Here is a 19,604-nt window from a genome sequence, read left to right as displayed (position 1 = left end):
GCCTGGGCTGCTTTTAACTCCCAGTCAGGCCCTGCTGGTAAGTAAGGCGGGGGCTCCCCCTGCTGTACATAAGTATGATTGTTTCCCTGCAGAGCAGTTAGGGACCGTCTGACAATTCCTATCCACAGCAGTAAATGAAGGGAGAATTTCACTTCATACAGTCAGGTTTCTTATAAAAACGGTACAAATTTTTTAATTAAAGTATATTGGATATAGGTTTCTTTTTCATTAAAGAAATTAAAAATGGGATTTTATTTGTTTGCCTTTCCTTGTCCTTTAAGCAAGAGGAGGCAACCCTACACTTTACTGGTTCCCCACCTGTAGTAAAGCAGAGCCCTGCTTTACCCAATGGCAAGAGGTTACTAGAAGGGGGGTACCACAGATAACCCCTATCCGGAGAATGTCTCCATCAGAGTGGCACAAAGGGATACCTGCTACCAACCCTACCATTTGTTTTGGGTGTGGTAAGGATGGGCATTTTATTAAAGACTGTCCCCCCAAATCAGTGCAGACAGTGTCATGTGGGAGGCCAAATAGCTGCCCCAACCAGGTTATAAAATCATGTGCGACAAGGCATAGAAGTATGGTGGGCCCTAAGTCCGTGGTGGACATTCTCTTAGATGGACACCCAGTACAAGCCCTGTTTGATACTGGATCACAGGTCACAGTAATCCATTATAGCTACTACTTAAAACAGCTAGCCCTCAAACCTTTACAGTGTGCGAGAGGTTTAGAGTTTTGGGGGCTGAATCAGCAGGCTTACCACATACATGAGTTGCTACAAGTTGCTGTAACTATGCAGAGGCCTCAAAGTACTCGTCAGCTCCAGGAAGTTGAAGCTGTGGTCTGCCCAGATACGGGAGATCCTGAGGCTGTTTCCTTAATTCTGGGAACAAATGTCAGTGAAGCCCGGGCTACTTTACACCCTTCAGTGACTGGGACAGGAGCCCCTATGAACACTGATAACAGTTCAAAGATTGAAAGATAACCCTAATTGGGTGCCCTTATTCAAACAAAAAAAAACTTTTTATTTATCAACTATTAGTAGAGATCTGACTAGGTCAGAACATACAATAGATTATAAAAAAAAATCTTAGAAAAAGAAACTCCACCAATAGTTGTAGTTCTAGAAGTAGCAAAAAAATTCTTTTTTCTGATAGGTATTACACCTTACTTATATAAAAACCTGATCAATTAAATAAAGTGCTAACTATTAAATTAAATTAAAGCGCTAGTGCTATGATTTAATTATAAAGTGAAAAGAATTAATAAGAAAATTCAATTCAACTGTGAATTTGATAATACTTCCTAAATTCATCCACAGATAGACAAAAAATTCTATTAAATTAAAATGTATTTCTATTAATTAAAAATTATTTAATTAAAGTGCGGTGCAATAATTTAAAGTGTTCAACCTGAAGAATTGGTTAGCTAATTAAAGAGTAGTATAAAAATGACCAAACTTGGTAGTGGGTTAAAAAAGGTCAGTAGTCACAATCCATAAAATAGTTAATAGAAATAGATGGTGGAGTTGTCCCGTAAACTAGCTGCCTGATTTGTTTCTAGAGCCTGGGACACCACAAAGATCAGGCAGGACAGGGTAACCGGGGCTGTGGCCTTGGTGTTTAACTTGCCCTAGATGTTTAGAGACGCTAAGTAACCCTAAAAAGCCACAAACCATCAGCCCCTTAGAATAGAAAGAAGATTGAAGAGGTTGTATAGAAAAGAGGAGGATTTGACCCAATAACGCTTAGTCCCACTTCCGTAAAAATAAGAACCAGACTGTAAGTATAAGTTAAGTTTGCAAAGAGAATCAATTTGAACCACAGAAAATTGCTGAGAACGCCGACGTACGTTTCGCGAAGAAAAAAAAAAAAAGCTTTACAGTTACCTACAAGTATGGATTGTTACGCCATGTTGCTGGCCAAACTGTTGAGCTCCCTCCGGGGTCCATTAAGACTGTGAGAGTGCTCCATGATGTAAAACCAGAGATGATGCCGGGCTACAGATGTGAGCTGGTTGAAAGTCCCCCAGAGGCTGTGGCCCAGAATGGATGGCAAGTTGTTCTGGAGAGAAAGGAGTGGGGAAAGAAAATACTCCTAGTTGTTCAAGTGACTGCTGTGGTGATCCAACCTAAACAGGAGTTGACGTACTGCTACCCCGTCCATGAGATTTATGACTTTGTTGATGTTCAGTCCACTCCCGTATCTGATTCGGTGTCAAACTTGGCATTTGATTTTGGGGATTCCCCTGTTTCTGAGGAGTGGAAGCAGAGGCTGATAACAGTTTACTGGCACGCAGACAAGTCTTTTCAACAGATGAAATGGATGTAGGGTGTGCTAAGAGTACACAGCACACCACCCGCTTATCCCCCCCCCGGTGGAGCCCCCCCACCTTACTTCCCTGACCTTGAACAGCTTTTGTTTTTCCCTATATAGCAGCTGGCGATTGTGTAGAGATTTGTATCCGTAAACCGATTGCAATCTGTATATTCTGATTATTAATCAGTCTTGCTGTATCGGCTTCTATGGCAGATATTATTTGACTTGTGCTGTTTTGATAATGCATGACGATCCCTAAGTTTAACCTAACAACTGAAGCCCAGACCACACTGACAGTGGCGTAACTAGACTCCTAAGTAGGGATGTAGCGAACTGCCGATTTGGTGTTCGCGAACGCCGTTCGCGAACACCGGCAAAAAATGCGAACGTTCGCGAACAGTTCGAACTTCGAACACCCGCTAAAATCGTTCGATTCGAACGATCGAAGGATTTTAATCGTTCGGTCGAACGATTTTCATTCGAATCGAACGATCGAAGCATTCGATCGAATGCTTTTCATTCGATCGAATGCTTACAATCGTTCGAACGAATGGAAATAGTTCGATTTTTAGCGGTCGAAGGAATTCGAATGGTCGAATGGTCGAACGATTTGTATTCGAATCGAACGCGAACGTTCGCGTTCGCGAACACCAAATCGGCAGTTCGCTACATCCCTACTTAGGAGTCTAGTTACGCCACTGTCAGTGTGGTCTGGGCTTCAGTTGTTAGGTTAAGCTTAGGGACGTTCGCGAACATTCGGCGGACGCGAACGGTCGAAGTTCGCCGGTGAACAGTTCGCTACATCCCTACTCCTAAGGGCCCCGGTACAGAAATTTACAACTGGGCCCCCCTAAAGGGGTTGTTCATCTTTCAGTTAACTTTTAGTATAATGTAGAGAGGGATATTCTGAGACAAATTGCAATTGGTTTTCATTTTCTATTATTTGTGGTTTTTGACTTATTTAGCTTTTTATTCAACTGCTCTTGAGTCTGGTTGCTAGGGCCCAAATTCCCCTAGCAACCATGCACTGATTTGAATAAGAGACTGGAATATGAATAGGAGAGGCCGGAATAGACAAATGAGTCATTAAAAAGTAGCTTTGTAGCTTTACAGAACATTTGTTTTTTAGATGGGGTCAATGACCCCCATTTGAAAGCTGGAAAGATGTAGAAGAGGAAGGAAAAAAATTCAAAAACAATAACAAAAGAAATAATGAAAACCAATTGAAAAGTTGCTTTATATAACATACTACAAGTTAACGTAAAAGTTACATGTAAAAAGGACATGTAAAATTGAGGTTTCACTGTATTATAATGATATAAGGGATAATGTACCCCCTACTGTAAATGATAAGGATATTAGAAGTCACTGAGGGGTTGTTCTGTGACCATATAAAGGCACAAGGCTGCAGGCTGAGTTATACAGGGAACTCTGAGTATCACTCCTGTATTATATGGGATAATGTACCCCCTACTGTAAATGATAAGGATATTAGAAGTCACTGAGGGGTTGTTCTGTGACCATATAAAGGCACAAGGCTGCAGGCTGAGTTATACAGGGAACTCTGAGTATCACTCATGTATTATAAGGGATAATGTACCCCCTACTGTAAATGATAAGGATATTAGAAGTCACTGAGGGCCTGTTCTGTGACCATATAAAGACACAAGGCTGCAGGCTGAGTTATACAGGGAACTCTGAGTATCACTCATGTATTATAAGGATAATGTACCCCCTACTGTAAATGATAAGGATATTAGAAGTCACTGAGGGGTTGTTCTGTGACCATATAAAGACACAAGGCTGCAGGCTGAGTAATATAGGTAACTCTGAGTCTCACATCATCTTCAAACCTCCCCCCCATAAAAGACATGTGGATAGATCTCTCCTGCTTCAAAACCCCCACCCCTAGAAAAGCCTGAATCTGTAATCTTCTTTCCCCTTTCTGCACTGTACGTTCCCTTATCATTTAGGACTTAGAAGACGGAGTCTTATGATTCACGAGTCTGAACTCCCATGTATTGTATGTGCGGTGGGGGAGGGTTAGAACAAGGAGGAAGCAGCAGCGTGGGATACAAGATGACAGCCCCCTTCGACCAACTTTGAAAACATAAATCATTTCTTTGGTGCAGTAAGTTCATGTTTATGTTTAGTATACAAAATACAGCATTTCTAGCCTTATTCTATTTTAGACTTTGGTTCCCCTTTAAGTATGTTATAGAATTGGTAATTCTTAACAATCTTTCATTTGGTCTTCATTATTTATATTTTTTCTTACAGTTTTTGAAGTATTTGCCATACTTCTAATTCGTTCCAGCTTTCAAAATGGGGGTCACTGACCCCATCTAAAAAACAAATGCTCTGTAAGGCTACAAATGTATTGTTATTGCTACTTTTTATTACTCATCTTTCTATTCAGGCCTCTCCTATTCATATTCCAGTCTCTTATTCAAATCAATGCATGGTTGCTAGGGGAATTTGGAACTTAGCAACCAGACTTTTAAACTTTTAGACTCTAGCTACGAGATGGCTGAAATTGCAAACCGGAGAGCTGCTGAATAAAAAGCTAAACAACTCAAAAACCACAAATAATAAAAAATGAAAACCAAATGCAATTTGTCTCAGAATATCACTCTATGGGGCAAATTCACTAAGATGCGAAGTTGCGCACTTCGCCGCACTTTGCCAGGCGAAGTTTCGCCAGGGCTCCGCAAATTCACTAAAATCCGAAGTTGCGCACAGGGGTAGCGTAAGGTTGCGAAGTTGCGCTAGCGTTGATTCGCTATATAGAGCGAAGTTGCGCTAGCGAAGGCTAATTTGCATACGGCGCGAAATTCAAATTTCAATGGAGGAATACGTATCTGCACTACAAATGCCTAGAAAACCTTCATATCAGCAAATAAAAATTTTATTTTGCCCTACACATGTGCCCACTGTCTAGGTAAGTTGCCATGAGTCAGGAAATGTAGGGGGGAGGAAGGGGAGCCCCAAAAAATTTAGATCTTTTTCAGCTTATCACCCATCATGTAGAAAACACGCCAGCGTATTTTGGGACTTAGAAAAAAAATTGACTTTTTTTGAAACAATCCCTATCTACTCTATTGCGCTTCGCCAGGTCTGAGGTGGCGAAGGAAGTCTAGAGTAAAAGGTAGCGTTCACTACACTGCGCAAGTTAGTGAATTTGCGTAGTTTCGTCGCTAGCGAAGATTCGCCTGGCGTAAGGTTGCGAAGTAACACTAGCGAAACTACGCCAGCGTTCGTTAGTGAATTTGCGCAGTAGTGAAAATGCCAAACGCTAGCGAATTAACGCTAGCGTTCGGCGCTTTGCGCCTTAGTGAATTTGCCCCTAGATATCATGCTAGAAGTTAATTTAAAGGTGAACAACCCCTTTGCATGTGCGCTAAAGGGTGTAAACTTGTACCCCTTAATGCTCCAGCACTTGAACACTGGGTTAGAGTTTGCAAGTGCACTCTAACCAAGTGTCCAAAGAATAGTCGTTCATTTGGAATATAGTGCATGGGAATAATGGCTGTGACTACATTGTTTCATTTTTTTAAACACAATTTTCCAGGTTTTAAATTAAGAGGGAGAGAGTACACATTCATCCTCCTGATATTCCTCTATGTTTATTTCCACATGTCTGAGTATATCAGAGAGCTGCTACATGAACTGAACTGTGAACTAATGTTAGCATTTTCTTCTGCCTGACAAGGATCCATTCTACTTTGTTCGATCTAATTTTATGAAGCACCCCGTCTGTGGTTAATTATCTAGTCTTTTTTTCCCATCTGATATGGTAACCTAACTAGAAACCACAGTTTATCTATAACCACTTCCTCTTGTGATTTGTATGTGAAATTGATATAATTCAGCAAAACACCAAAGCACAAAGCTCTTATGGCCTAAAAGACATTAACTTCCAAACCCAAAAGCCTTCACAACAGTAGGAGTCAACAACAAGTGAAATCCTCACATCCTCAACCTGTATTGGAACCCACCTATTGATGTTTGATTTGGGGTGACTAGGCCAATCTTTACTTATAACCAGTCTTTGAGTGTAAAGGCCCCCAAACATTGGCCGATAAAAGCTGCCAATAGAGCAAGTCGGCAGTTTATTGGCCCATGTGGGGTCCTCTGATGGGCTTCTCCGATCGATATTTGGCTGAAAGTCTGGCAGATGTCGATCCGGCAAGGTAAAAAATCCTGTCCGATCGCATCTGTTCGTTGATGCAGTCCCACGATCTGACCGCCCGTATGGCCTCCATTCTGATCTGATCGTTGGGCCTTAGGGCCCATGATGGGATCAGCCCGATATTACCCACCTCATTGCATATCGGGGAGAGATTCGCTTGTTTGGCGACATCGCCAATCGAGCGAATCTCCCTGGCCACCTTAAGACACACTAGGTGCCCTGAATTCAACAGATTTCTCAATAAAGACTGTCCCATCTGTATAAGGAGAGCACAAGAGGAACATAAGTGTTTTGGGGTCTAAATCCTACTTCTGACCCTGTGCAAATAGTGGAGGGTTCCTAGGATAGAAATAAAAATATGTGTATATTTACTATAGCCTTTACTACGGGGTTCTTATTTATGACAAACTTATGGGGAAGAGTTAAAGCCTGGACATAATGGGATCCTTCACCGATGGTGTTCCTCATTGAATTCAGTGCTTGTACATAGCCAAACCCCAGGAATAATCTCCTGAGCAGGAGTGAAGGGAGGTGACGGATAATAAGCAGCACAAATGCACTTGTAAATTAATAAGCTTCTAATTACTCCTACACTTCCACTATATCCTAGTAATTATTAGTGTATTGTTTCTGTTAATCATCTTGATTAGACTCACATTAGGCTCACTCTGTATCCAGCCCCTCAACATCTTTCTTGTACTTTCAAACTGTAACCACAAATCCTCAGTGAATACATTGGTGGAGTGTGTATATATATATATCCCGCATTAGTGCATGCAGCTGTGAATAAAGTGTTTGATGCAGGATTTATGTCCATTAGCCATAAGCTGGGCCTTTTCTTATTTCCATTCAGTGTCGGACTGGGCCAGCGGGACACCGGGAAAAAACTCTTGTGGGCCCCACTGGGCTAGGTCCATACCCACATATGCCTCTTAATGCCGCGACCCCCTTTATCGGAGGTCGCAGCAAAAAAAATCCGCCGGTCGCATGTGTACAAATGCGGCACCAAGCGCTTGCGCAGGGACATGGCACACACACCGACGCGACAGGGGGGCCGGAGGGAGCCCTGAGGCAGTAGCGCCAGAGGGCCCTGGGCTCCCAGTCCGACCCCGTTTCCATTTTATGTTTATTGCTCTCAAGGGATAAAAAATAAATATCCACTTCGATTTCCTACAGAGCAGTGAGTCTGCCGTATTTTATCTTTATCTTGTTAATGGCTTCCAGTCAGTGTTTATGGAACTGCTGTTTGAGGTAAGTAAAATAATCAATTTGATATACACTGCTAATTTAGTTTCCAACAGATATTGGAACATCCCTGCTAAGAAGAATAATGGTGTCAAATCAATAAATAAACCCCTATTCACGTTGTATATTTTAATACTGCTGTGTTATTTTCTAGAGTGTGAGTTAGAGTTTCAGGCAGTAATGGGCAGAATTAACAGATAAAAGGATGAAAAGATAATAAGGAATAATGGACAGCATGATCTCTAGGGCTTAAAGGGCATGTAAAGGCAAAAAAATAAAATCCCATTTTTTTTTAAAAAGAAACCTATCCGCCATGCAGAACTCAAGCAGCTTTGTTTGTTTCCCTGTAGAGCAGTCGGCGACTGTGTAGAGATTTGTATTGAAGTTTATTTTTGCCTTTACATCCCCTTTACTGTTTCCAACTCCAGCTGCAGGGACAAAGATCATGGAGCCAGATTTAAACAGATAAACTGGGATTCTATTTGGAGGATTATTTTGCTGCAGCCACTGGTTCTGGAGAGTTGGAGAAAGATTGTATTAAACAATACAAAAACTATAAAATCCACATTAGATTACATGACAACACAGGACCCAGTGCAGTCTGTATATTCTGATTATTAATCAGTCTTGCTGTATCAGCTTCTGGCAGATATTATTTGACTTGTGCTGTTTTGATAATTTATGCTAATTACTCTGAGCATGTGCACAGTCTTGGTCTTGCAAAGATGTATAACAAAGTTACAAGATGGTGACCCCATGGCCATCTTTGAAAGCATAAATCATTTGTTTGATTAGGCTTGTGATGTGGTAAGTTCATGTTTATGTTTAGTATACAAAATACAACATTTCTAGCCTTATTCTATTTTACACTTTACTTCCCCTTTAAAACCCACATTGTCACTTTGTGAGACTGGGCAGGGTAGAGGACTTGTGGGGTTTCTCCTTAGAGCAGGGATCCCCAACCTTTTTCACCCGTTAGCCACATTCCAATGTAAGAAGGGTTGGGGAGCAACATAAGAAGATGCCAAGAAGGGCTTTGAAGCCACTGGGAGTAACATCCAAGGGGTTGGGGAGAAACATGTTGCTCACGAGCTACTGGTTGGGGATCACTGCCTTAGAGCAATACAGGCAACTGGAAGGGGCTGACAGTCAGAAGCCATTGATACAGCAGGTGGGGGTTCATCCACAGAATATTTTTTGGCCAGCGGTGTGCCCAAAAGTGGTTTTACTGATTAGCAGCCTTTGTGGTTAATTAAGCTCCTCATGTTTTTGGAAATGTTCCCATTGTGCCGGCAGTCAGTGTTTAGCATGAACATTTGAAACACAGGCAGGGGGGTGTTTAGGGTTTAAGATAAGTAATATAGTGAGAGCGCTGCCAATCAACACACTCGTCCCCAGAATGACAAATAACAGAATAGCAGATGGTGTCGGTTTCTGCCGGACCGGTTTCATGAGTTGGCAGCAGTGGTGGAACGAAAGGGCAATGACTTGTTAGTGCTAGTAGATGGCAGTGTTGTTAAAGCATCATGTTGCATCTTCTACACGGGTCACGTAGTCTTCAGTATGGAATGAATAGGAAGAGTTAAAGTAGCAATTTGTTGAGTTTGATGGGTCAGCAAAAGAGAATCAGTAAGCAGGGCTGCATTTACATTGCAGGTGCCCCTAGGCCCGCTGTCATTAGTCGCTCCCTTTTAATCAATCAAATTTTCATCATCGGGACCAGAGCAATGGGGATTGGGTACAGGCAGTGTGGGACTGGCCCACCAGGAGATCAGGAAAATGTTTGGTGGGCCCAGGTGTCAGCGGCCCCTCATGCTGCTAAACATTTGGCTTATTTCATGGCCATTCCCTATTTCTATGAGAACAAAGAGGCTAAATAGATGGAAAATTAGAGTATAGTATGTAAAGAAAAGAGACTAGGAGAATAGAGGTTGAGTGAAGAGAGGAAAAAAGGAGAGGTAGAGTGGGCCCCGGGCCTAAGATTAATTGGTGGGCCCCTGGTAAAAGTTTTTGGGTGGGCCGCTGGTGTCCCAGCCCGACACTGGGTACAGGAAATTTTTTAAAAACTATCATATCTCCTGTTCCTCTCCAGTGTTTCTGAACCAATGTGGGTGAGGTTAGGCAGCATGCTGTCCCCTAAAATCCTTCTACCCTAGGGTAGAAGGATTTTAGGGGACAGCATGCTGCCCTAACCTCACCCACATTGGTTCAGAAACACTGGAGAGGAACAGGAGATATGATAGTTTTTAAAAAATTTCCTGTACCCAGTGTCGGGCTGGGACACCAGCGGCCCACCCAAAAACTTTTACCAGGGGCCCACCAATTAATCTTAGGCCCGGGGCCCACTCTACCTCTCCTTTTTTCCTCTCTTCACTTGGTGGCCTCTCCACAAATCCGGTCCTGTCAGTAAGGGCTCTTGCACACGGCCGCAGGGGAGCGCAGGAGTAGCCGCACTCAACTATTGTCAAGGGGGCTGTACTCACACAGACGCATGTATGCACCGAATGCAGATGAAATGCAATAAGCTGCGTCCAAGTCTGTTAATAAACCAGTTTCCACAGCAGCCCCCACCCTGTGTGTCCCATATACACTATGGGGCAGATGTATGAAGGGTCGAATATCGAGGGTTAATTAACCCTCGATATTTGACTAGGAACTAAAATCCTTCGACTTCGAATATCGAAGTCGAAGGATTTAGCGCAAATCCTACGATCGAAGGATTGAAGGATTATTCCTTCGATCGAACGATTAAATCCTTCGAATCAAACGATTCGAAGGATTTTAATCCAACGATCGAAGGAATATCCTTCGATCAAAAAAACTTAGGCAAGCCTATGGGGACCTTCCCCATAGGCTAACATTGACTTCGGTAGCTTTTAAATGCCGAAGTAGGGGGTCGAAGTTTTTTTTAAAGAGGCAGTACTTCGACTATCGAATGGTCGAATAGTCGAACGATTTTTAGTTCGAATCGTTCGATTCGAAGTCGAAGTCGTAGTCGAAGTAGCCCATTCGATGGTCGAAGCAGCCCAAAAAACACTTCGAAATTCGAAGTTTTTTTAATTCGAATCCTTCACTCGAGCTTCATGAATCGGCCCCTATGTGTGGGTGCTACAGCCCAATATTATTTACATATATACCTAAAACTAGTGTATATATGTACATGGGCAGCTAGTGTGATCTGTCCATCTGTTAAATGTGTATGAGGTTTTATCTCATTATCCTTTGCCCTACTACAATTATTGTTTATCAATTATCATGCAATTTGTCAAGGTTTTCTGAGCTACAGGGCAACATCGCTTTATTTAATAGTCACAATCCATCTGCCACCAAACTACAACTCCCAGAATTCCCAATCAGCTGTAGCAGTGTCATTACTTTCCAGCTGGAAGTTCTAGGCAAGGGTTTTTACCATGAACCTGTAATGGGAATTGTTATATTTTATTCTTAGGTGTTGCCCTCGGGTTTCCATATTTATTGTATCCCAAGGACTTGGGGGGTGTCTGTATCACTGTAAGATGATTTAACAACAGACATTTCTGCTGGTAATAGCAGGGGATCTGATGATGATGCCATTAATGATAAATTAATGCAAATTAGGCCATATGTATTACTCAAACTCAAATTAAATAATAAGCAGAGTGCTACACTGAATCTGATTCCTATTGATGTGATAGGCCACATTCCTTCAGTGAGTCGTCTTTTCCTTACCTACACCCCTAATCTCATTGGCCGGGGAAGCTCACTTAATTGTCACCCCATAATCAGGCCAACCGCTCTGCAACCGCAGCTTCAGAATAACAATAAGTACACACTCACTATCTGGCACTAATTATAGTCACACACACACCAAGATGTCATTCCTAATTGACTATTACAGTGTCTGCAATGGTAATTACATTCATTATTCTGAATTTTTATGCAGGTGGGCAGGAGGCAGGAAAAGTTTGTCACTGCACCATAATATTTATTACTGAGTTGTGCTAAACATGGAGCAGGGCAAGACCCCTACACTGTATAGTGGGACTGTGAATGTGTTTGTATGGCATTATTCTATACAATGTGATACAATACAGAAGAGTTGCACATAAGGCCTTACCCTGTAACCCCCTATGTCCCATTTTCTGTCCCGATTTTGACAGCCCACAGTCCCAGATTTTTATTAAAAAAAAGTCAGAGGGCAGACTGGCAATTCAGATAAGACCCGGTGATAATTATTATTATTGTCAGGATGTACACTTTGTACTGTTAGAATGATTTCAGATCCTTTATCTATACGATTCGGACTAAAAATCATTGGACTATTCGACCATTCGATAGTCTAAGTACTGTCTCTTTAAGAAAAAACTTCGACCCCCTAGTTCGCCATCTAAAACCTACCGAAGTCAATGTTAGCCTATAGGGAAGGTCCCCATAGGCTTGGCTATCTTTTTTTGGTCGAAGGATATTCCTTCAATTGATGGATTAAAATCCTTTGAATCGTTCGAACGATTATTCCTTCGATCGAACTATTTGCGCAAAATCCTTCGACTTCGATATTCGAAGTCGAAGGATTTTAATTCCCCAGTCGAATATTCAGGGTTAATTAACCCTCGATATTCAACCCTTGATACATTTGCCCCGTTGTGTTTAAACACTTTGTAGTAGTTATTCTGCTTTTGGATTGCTCTGCTCACTCCTTTGCATGTACGATTTCAGATCCTTATCTTTATATTCCCAGGGGCCCTTATTCATGTGTCGTGTTGCACAAGGCAGAGCTGCAGCAGATAATCAGTGGTGTAACTGGAGCAGTCATGTAACTAAGCAGGGTCAGACCTGGGTGCATGGGTTCTGTGTTTCCATTTCCATTACTCTGACTGTTCTGCTGTAGGAGGGCTATCAGACTGCAGCTTGCACCCTCCTGAGAACCTACAGCACCCACAAGCAATTGTTAGTCTGTGGAGTTATAGTGAGATAAGCAAGGGCTGCTGATACAGAGCATTGCAGCATAATTCTATCACATGGCCCTGTGTTCCTGTATGTGGAAGTTATATCAGTGCAAATACAAATAAGGGGTGCAGTGGCTGGCAGCACCCATTCCTGATATCTGACTAAGGGCCATTGCACATTAACTCATTCTATTATCTCTAATAAACAGATTAAATAGCTATAATAAGACATTGCAGTGTCAGACTGGCCCATCGGGAAACCAGGAAAACTGAGGGGGACCAGGTGTCAGTGGGCCTCTTGCTTCTAAACATTTAGCCAATGTCATAGACATTCCCTATTTCTTTATGGGGAAAATGCTTAATAATGGAAGAATATAGTAAGTAGATATAAAAGACTAGGAGAATACAGAGTTTGAGTGAGGAGAGGAGGAACAATAGTTTGGAAAGTTGGCCCACAGTCAAAGGTTTTCTGGTGGGCTCCTGGCATCCCAGTCCGACACGGAGAGATTGAATCTATAAATATATTTTTGGCTAGATCATATCTTTTCTCTAACACAAGCAGGTTCTGGTGATGCAGTATATGACATAGGTGCTTTCCCAAACCAACACCCCAGCAGCAGCAGCACGAGATGTTTGTGTTTCTTCCTGCCACTGATTATAATCGACATTAAATGTTTTGTTCTATATTAAGTAGCCTCTAGCTGTCCCAGGGCTGCACCTCCCAGTGGGAATTATATCTCAACTATTTGTTCCATCCATGCAGGGGATGCTGGGAGTTGGCTGGGAGAGGCTGAAATTTGTTAATGTTCAATATAGAACATCACTGTAGTTTCACCCAACCAGCACTGGCTGAATTGTGTTATCAGAAACTATAAATCATTCATCTTTAATGTTCCAGTTATGGCTAAACTACAACTCCCAGTATCCTCTGCCAGCGAATCTGCAGTCATGTTTTGCAAAAGGGATTTTTTTTTACAGCTTTGTGCAAATATATAGAATTGATATAAACAGTTTAAAGTGATTTGGAGCCCAGGGTTTACTGTTTTCCCAGTACACACAAATCTATAATTGATTTATAATAACTGATTTGTCATCAGTACAGAGGTTTTAAGTTATAGTGGTAACAGTCACCCTGCTATAGTTCCAGGGGTACCCAGGGCACAAATAAGCACTCACCCCAAATCTCCCCCTAACTGACCTTCAGACTGGGCCCCTTTAGCTCATAACAAGGTTACAGATATATAGAAACATTGGGGTGTCACCCTGCTATAGTTCCAGGGGTACCCAGGGCACAAATAAGCACTCACCCCAAATCTCCCCCTAACTGACCTTCAGACTGGGCCCCCTTAGCTCATAACAAGGTTACAGATATATAGAAACATTGGGGTAACAGTCACCCTGCTATAGTTCCAGGGGTACCCAGGGTACAAATAAGCCCTCACCCCAAATCTCTCCCTAACTGACCTTCAGACTGGGCCTCCTTAGCTCATAACAAGGTTACAGATATATAGAAACATTGGGGTAACAGTCACCCTGCTATAGTTCCAGGGGTACCCAGGGTACAAATAAACACTCACCCCAAATCTCCCCCTAACTGGCCTTCGGACTGGGCCCCCTTAGCTCATAACAAGGTTACAGATATACAGAAACATTGGGGTGTCACCCTGCTATTGCAGTAGACAGTACTCTGATTTACTCGGTTTTATTGGCTTGAGCTAAAGTTTATAAGGGAAATCCTTTTTCTATTGTTAAGGGCTTTACTTTAAAGCAAAAAATTGGTACTAAACACGTAAAAAAAGGTGTGTGTGTGTGTGTGGGGGGGGAAGTAACCTATGTTCTATAACCCCAATATTAAATGTTGGGGTAAGTGATCCCTGTTCCAACACCCCAATTTTAAATATAGGGTGTTTGTTTGCCACCATAATGTTCTATAAGTGCACTATTATTGATACGATTATCGATAGGGATGCACTGAATCCAGGATTCGGTTCAGGATTCTGCCAGGATTCGGGCTTTTTCAGCAGGATTCGGATTCGGCCTAATCCTTCTGCCCGGCCGAAACGAAATCCTAATTTGCATATGCAAATTAGGGGCGGGATATAAATTGAATGACTTTTTGTCACAAAACAAGGAAGTAAAAAATGTTTTCCCTTCCGACACCTAATTTGCATATGCAAATTAGGATTTGGTTCGGTATTCGGCCGAATCTTTCGCAAAGGATTGGGGGGTTCGGACGAATCCAAAATAGTGGATTCGATGCATCCCTAATTATCGATCATATATGAGAGTGGGTTCTGGGTGGGTCCTGGGTGTCAGGTTCTCTTGTGGGTCCTTGATTCTGACACAGGAGGGGGCACAGTTATAATGAGAGACACAGGGTTGCTGGAAGTTGGGAGTAACACAATAACCAGTATCTCAATATAATAATCAATTCAATGGTCATTCTCTGCAATTTTCACAAAACTTAAAAAAGCAAAAAACCTAAATGCAATGTTCATAGGTGGCCCCTTGAGAGCCATTTACTGATGGGACTGTTGGTTTATTATGCACCGTATAGAACATTCCTATGACTCATCATTACATTAGCCAGAATGACATTCCATAACTCCCACGCTCCCTGTTCCCTATTGCTGGGAGATTGATTCCTGAGTTGCAGAGTCAGGCTCGTCCCCAAACCTCAAACCTAATGTGATTGGACAGGAACCTCACCTCATTGCCACCTTAGTATCAGCTCACTCCAACCACCGCCTCTTAACTCTGCCTCAAACCCTTTAGATGTGGCAATAAAGGGTAATAATTACATGATGCGTTGCCAAAGGGATCCAGCACAAGCACATAATATACAGTATTATACATTCACATGTTGCAAAGACACCAGTCTAAAACATTGTCCCCTCACTGCTCTTTCTTCTTACACTTTTGGTGCAGACGACCCCCTATTTTATATGAAGTGAATATACAGTTACTAGCCCAGCAAGGATTTCCCTGGTATCCCAGTAGGCCGGTGTGCCCTAATTATTTGGTTTATATGAATAAATTAAAGCAAATAAAATGCTGTATCCAAACTGTAACGTGATTTAGTGCATCTGAGACATGAAAAAGATGCACTTTAACCCAGAGACAGTCAAGTTTCATCTGCATAAGAACAACGGATAAACCTATAAAACTTTATACACTGAACCAAATGAATGCCCAAAAACATTTAACTACAACATTGTGTCCAAGCCAAAAACACACTTCACATTCCTCCACGAAAAAAAGTTTGTGAAAGTTCTCACTCATCCAGGTCGTGGTATATCTATAGAAATAAGTCAAATCAACTGGATTTGCTGTGCTTTTTCTTGAAAAGGCACAACAAGTCCAGTTGATTTGACTTATTTCTATAGATATTCCAAGAAAAAACATTTATGTTTTGACACATCGAGGGAATTTTATTAGGGATGCACCAAATCCAGGATTCGGTTCGGGATTCGGCCAGGATTCTGCCTTTTTTAGCACGATTCAGATCTTGCTAAAAATCCTTCTGCCCGGTCGAAACGAATACAAATCCTAATTTGCATATGCAAAGTAGGGGCGGGGAGGGAAATAAAGTGACTTTTGTTCACAAAACAAGGAAGCAATATATGTTTTACCCCCACTCTAATTTGCATATGCAAATTAGGATTCAGATTTGTTCGTTATTTGGCCAAATCTTTTGTGAAAGATTCAGGGGTTCGGCCGAATCCAAAATAGTGGATTCGGTGCATTCCTAAATTTTATATTTACCAACATGGGATCTGAAATAATAATGTGACGGGGCAGAATGACAGCTGATTGGGGCAACATGTTCCCCTGGTTTTTATATAGCAATGTGTTATTCTACAATCCCTCTGCTCATTTGATAGAAAATGGATTAAATAAAAGTAACACCACCTCTGTCTCTTACAACCCCATGAGTAAATTAGCATAGAACAGGGGACAACTGACACCCATTGCCGTGCCCATCAGGTGAACACAGCCTTTCCTGAAAGTGACTGTGAAGAAAGGGATAAAAACTCCCACCTTAAAGGGGAAGGAAACCTAGTCGGCGCAAACCCCCCACCCCCCCCTCCCGTTTGTTGCCCCCCCTCCCTTCTGGCCTACCCGTCCCGCTGGGCAAATGCCCCTAACTTGTTACTTACCCTTCTGCGCAGGTCCAGTCCAGGGAGTTTAAAGGCGACATCTTCTTCCACGCGATCTTCTTCCTGCTGTGAACGGCGTTTTGGCGCATGCACAGTAGGATCATTTCGCCGGTACGGATCTACTGCGCATGGCCAAAAGTCACACGCATGCGCAGTAGATCATACCAGCGAAATGATCCTACTGCGCATGCGCCGTTCAAAGCAGGAAGAAGATTGTGTGGAAGAAGATGTTGTCGGTGAACTCCCTGGACTGGACCTGCGCAGAAGGGTAAGTAACAAGTTAGGGGCATTTGCCCAGCGGGACGGGTAGGCCAGGGGGAGGAGGGAGGGTGGGCAACAAACGGGAGGGGGGTGGGGGTTTTGCGCTGACTAGGTGTATTTCCCCTTTAAAGGATCAGTTCAGTGTAAAATAAAAACTGTGTAAATAGATAGGGTGTGCAAAATAAAAACTATTTCTAATATAGTTAGTTAGCCAAAAATGTCATCTATAAAGGCTGGAGTGACTGGATGTGTAACATAATAGCCAGAACACTACTTCCTGCTTTGCAGCTCTCTTGGTTTCCACTGATTGGTTACCAGGCAGTAACCAATCAGTGACTTGAGGGAGGCACATGGGGCATATCTGTTGCTTTTGAATCTGAGCTGAATGAGGATCAATTGCAAACTCACTGAACAATTATGTCCCATGTTCCCCCTTATAGTCACTGACTAACTCAGAGTTAGAGAGCTGAAAAGCAGGAAGTTGTGTTCTGGCTATTATGTTACACATCCAGTCACTCCAGCCTTTATACATTACACGTTTGCCTAACTAACTATATTAGAAACATGTTTTCTTTTGCACAGCCTGTTTACCCAGTTTTTATTTTTATACTGAACTGTTCCTTTAAAGAGCAGGTTAACCAGTGAAACCACATACCCTTGGGTACTTTGGAGACAGAAAAGAGAGAAAACCATTTGTCTTGGAATTAATTTAGATGATTAAATTAAAATAGGCAGTTTAAAAAAACCAAACCCAGACGCTTACCAATCAATACCTTTCTTCTACCTCAGCGTCTGTCAGTGCCTAAAATGCAAGGTAGTATGGTAAAATAGAACATCACTATAACAAAATATATTATTTCCCTGGTGCCAATAGAATATTGTGTTTCAGAACAAACGTTTCATGGACACGATCAATCGCTATCAATCTCCATTGTGTATCATAGTAGGGTCGCCGGCTGTTACACTGCGTCGTATGGTGGGGTAGTTACTAGATTTCCAGCCAAATTACAGACTGTTAGAGAAAGGGAACTTGGGACTTAATAGACTTGACCCTACTTGTCCCATTATTTCACATTCCTTGAAAACTGACATTTCAGCAGCTTGGTGACCTTGAACAAAACAAGTGGACCTGCTCATGTAGATCTGGATTGAGATTTAAAAATAGGCCCTGGTATCTGAGGTACATAGATGTCCAAACAGCCCCCAACAAAGGCCCAGTACATGTCTATGGCATCTTAAAGCAGCCCCTCTGCTCTGTGCCAGAAGCTACAGATTGACAGGTCAGGCCTGAAGGCCACACTTGGAGAAGAAAACGTGTGGCTTTTGTTTTTTAATATTTCTAAGCTGGATGAAAGCCTCTGTAGTAGAGATAGAACCAGATGAAATATAATTGCTTTCAAACCTGAAAGGACTTGGCACAGAATCCCCAACTCTCCCCAGAGCCTGATTTTGTGGCTCACCACTAACCCACATCCAACCAGTTCCTACTTGTGATTTTCCACAGGCAGAAAAGCAACACTGGGTTGAAACAAGGGTCTGAGACATACTGTATAGCAGCTAATAGACTCAGCTTGTCTAGTCCACCACAAATGGCTTTATCTAAAAACACATCCCTCTCTTTGTGGTGGGCCCCCCTATGATACAATGGAGCTTATGATCACTTGTCTATACATTTTCCTGTGTGACATCAGCCTGAAAATGTTCCTTCAATATAAAAAGTCTCTCCCATGTAAATAATTTCATGTTAAAGTATTTAACCATTTCGCAGAGTTAAAAGATAAGCCATAGTTTTAGCTTCACACTCATCAATTGCAAGGAAAGATGAATCAAGGTCCCCATAGACGCAGAGATTTTTCTTTGCCGAACAACCGATTTTAGCGAAGTCCAAACAATTTGTCAAGTTATCGTGAAGTTAGTGGGATTGGAACGATCGTACATCTTACAATTTTTCGTCCAACATCTGTCAGAAGATTTATCGGCCCCAGTGCAATCTCTCTATGTTTGCAGGGCCAAGCAGGCAGCGATTCTTCAGTTTTCCCAGCAATATCGCTGGAAATGGTCTTTTTAGTTGATGGACACATTGTACATTTAAATGATCATTTCGAGATAATCGTGGTCTCACGATAACGATTGGATCTTTTTAAAAATCTTTACATCTATGGCCAGCTTTACCCCATTGATTCCCCTCCCTCTCCTGGATTTTCCTCTCTTCTTATTACAAATAGGCTTGTTAATAAACTGCTAAATTCCATGGGGCCAGGGCTTTCAGCCAATATAATGGGGTGCAGGTGTCTGATATTAGAAAAAAAAAAACACAACTATAGTTACTATTTTTATTGCCATTTAGTTTGGGGTGTGGAGCAGAGTTATTATACAGCCAATAGTGTTTTAGAATGCAGATGAGAGGAGGAAAGGTAAGGCCCTACCCTGTCCAGTGGTTGTGGACACTTTATATGACACAATACATGGAGAATAAAGTACCCCCTCTTGTAAAATATAA

The sequence above is a fragment of the Xenopus laevis genome, chromosome 7L, assembly GCF_017654675.1.
Source record: "Xenopus laevis strain J_2021 chromosome 7L, Xenopus_laevis_v10.1, whole genome shotgun sequence".
NCBI lineage: Eukaryota > Metazoa > Chordata > Amphibia > Anura > Pipidae > Xenopus > Xenopus laevis.
This window is presented reverse-complemented; position numbering follows the sequence as displayed.